Genomic DNA, 3,043 nt, shown 5'->3' with positions numbered 1-3,043 from the left:
CAACTCCTCCAGGCTCATTCCCTGTCCTCCCTCACCCCTCCTCACCTGCTCCCCCTTCTCACCCTCCTCAACCTGTGCTGGGGGGTTGTTGGTGGAAGGGCGTGGGAGGGATGAGTGGAGAGGGGGCTGACCAGGGCCCAGGGTTGCATCCTGGTAGGCTGGCCGGACCTCTTCCCCCTCCTGATTGGGCGTCAGCAGTACTTGGAGTGGGCCAGACTGTTCACTGATTGGACCACAGAAGAGAAGGGACACTTAGGAGCCAATCACAATCACAATCACAATCACAAATAAAGATTTTTAAAAACACTTCAAATGAAAATGATGGAATATGTAGAAATGAAAGCCTCTTATGTTAGGTTTATGACTGTGTAATGTAGTATTTATAGAGCTACACGGCACTATGTCACCACACATACTCACACACACCATCCCCCACCCCCCACATTAATTATCCACATCTCCGCTGGCTGGCTCAGTAATAATTACCCAGAAGCCTTTGCAGCAGTCACCATAAATCACAGGTCTATTTTGATGAATAGAGGAGAGGAGGAAGAGAATAGAGAATACATGAGATAGAGCAGGATACCTGCCATCCAACCCAGCACCAGCCCCTCACAGATATCTCACCATCAAGTACTAGTACAAACCAGTCAAGATCAGCATTGACCAACACAGACAGATACAGACACTGTCCACTCTACTGCACTACACACAGAGGAGGTTTTGGACAGGCAGATCTGGGACACACACAGAGGGTCCTGGGGTGGTTTTTGGACAAGCAGAGCTGGCACACACACAGAGGGGTGGTTTTTGGACAAGCAGAGCTGGGACACACACAGGGGGGTCCTCTGTGGGTTTCGGGGACACACAGGGGACAGTTATGGTACCTGCGATGTCCCTGTGGACTGGCGCTTCCTGTTTCCTGATCCATATCCTTTTCCTGTGTTATTGGCTCCGCAGTGCTCCTCATGCACGCAGCTACAGTCATTCCACTACAAGAATTAGCCTCATGCAGGGGGCTGAGCACAGCTGAGAATGTTGATGAGAAAGCAGGAGGAGAGATACAGAGAGATGGAAATAGGGAGAGATGGAGAGAGAGATACAGAGAGAGATGGAAATAGAGAGATGGAGAGAGAAATACAGAGAGAGATGGAAATAGAGAGAGATAGAGAGAGATACAGAGAGAGATGGAAATAGAGATAGATGGAGAGAGATACAGAGAGAGATGGAGAGAGATACAGAGAGAGATGGAGAGAGATACAGAGAGAGATGGAGAGAGATACAGAGAGAGATGGAAATAGAGATAGATGGAGAGAGATACAGAGAGAGATGGAAATAGAGAGAGATGGAGAGAAATACAGAGAGAGATGGAAATAGAGATAGATGGAGAGAGATACAGAGAGAGATGGAGAGAGAGATACAGAGAGAGATGGAAATAGAGAGAGATGGAGAGAGAGATACAGAGAGAGATGGAAATAGAGAGAGGTGGAGAGAGATACAGAGAGAGATGGAAATAGAGAGAGATGGATAGAGAGATACAGAGAGAGATGGAAATAGAGAGAGATGGAGAGAGAGAGATACAGAGAGAGATGGAAATAGAGAGAGATGGAGAGAGAAATACAGAGAGAGATGGAAATAGAGAGAGATGGAGAGAGAGATACAGAGAGAGATGGAAATAGAGAGAGATGGAGAGAGATACAGAGAGAGATGGAGAGAGAGATACAGAGAGAGATGGAAATAGAGAGAGATGAGGAGAGAGAGATGGAAATAGAGAGAGATGGAGAGAGAGATACAGAGAGAGATGGAAATAGAGAGAGATTGAGAGAGAGATACAGAGAGAGATGGAAATAGAGAGAGATACAGAGAGAGATGGAAATAGAGAGAGATGGAGAGAGAGATACAGAGAGAGATGGAAATAGAGAGAGATGGAGAGAGATACAGAGAGAGATGGAAATAGAGAGAGATGGAGAGAGATACAGAGAGAGATGGAAATAGAGAGAGGTGGAGAGAGAGATACAGAGAGAGATGGAAATAGAGAAAGATAGAGAGAGAGATACAGAGGGAGATGGAAATAGAGAGAGATGGAAATAGAGAGAGATGAGGAGAGATACAGAGAGAGATGGAAATAGAGAGAGATGGAGAGAGAGATGGAAATAGAGAGAGATGGAGAGAGAGATGGAAATAGAGAGAGATGAGGAGAGATACAGAGAGAGATGGAAATAGAGAGAGATGGAGAGAGAGATGGAAATAGAGAGAGATGAGGAGAGATACAGAGAGAGATGGAAATAGAGAGAGATGGAGAGAGAGATGGAAATAGAGAGATGGAGAGAGATACAGAGAGAGATGGAAATAGAGAGAGATGGAGAGAGAGATACAGAGAGAGATGGAAATAGAGAGAGATGGAGAGAGAGATGGAAATAGAGAGAGATGAGGAGAGATACAGAGAGAGATGGAAATAGAGAGAGATGGAGAGAGAGATGGAAATAGAGAGAGATGGAGAGAGATACAGAGAGAGATGGAAATAGAGAGAGATGGAGAGAGAGATACAGAGAGAGATGGAAATAAAGAGAGATAGAGAGAGAGATACAGAGGGAGATGGAAATAGAGAGAGATGGAGAGAGAGATACAGAGAGAGATGGAAATAGAGAGAGATGGAGAGAGAGATACAGAGGGAGATGGAAATAGAGAGAGATGGGAAAACATGAGGAGTACAGGAGGAGAAAAAGAGAGAAAAGGTGAGGTGGAGAAGAGAGAGAGATGGAAAGACAGAGGAATAGAATAGAAAGAGAGATGGAAAGAAAGAGAGGAATAGAAAGAGAGAAATAGAATAGAAAGAGAGAAATAGAAAGAGAGAAATAGAATAGAAAGAGAGGAATTTAATAGAAAGAGGAATATAACAAAAATAGAGGAATAGAACAGGAAGAGGGGAATAGAATAGAAAGAGAGGAATAAAACAAGAGAGGAATATTACAGAAAGGGAGGAATAGAATAGAAAGAGAGGAATAAAACAAAGAGGGGAATAGAACAGAAAGAGAGGAATAGA

General features: G+C 44.3%; 1 pseudogene; it reads right to left on the bottom strand.

The window, feature by feature from the left end:
* Positions 1-546: 546 nt before the first annotated feature.
* Positions 547-3,043, bottom strand: part of LOC118372689 (inactive ubiquitin carboxyl-terminal hydrolase 54-like) — a 63,092-nt pseudogene continuing 60,595 nt past the window's right edge.

The sequence above is a fragment of the Oncorhynchus keta genome, chromosome 3, assembly GCF_023373465.1.
Source record: "Oncorhynchus keta strain PuntledgeMale-10-30-2019 chromosome 3, Oket_V2, whole genome shotgun sequence".
Classification (NCBI taxonomy): Eukaryota; Metazoa; Chordata; class Actinopteri; order Salmoniformes; family Salmonidae; genus Oncorhynchus; species Oncorhynchus keta.
The sequence above is the reverse complement of the archived record's forward strand: the minus strand, read 5'-3'. Positions and strand labels throughout refer to the sequence as shown.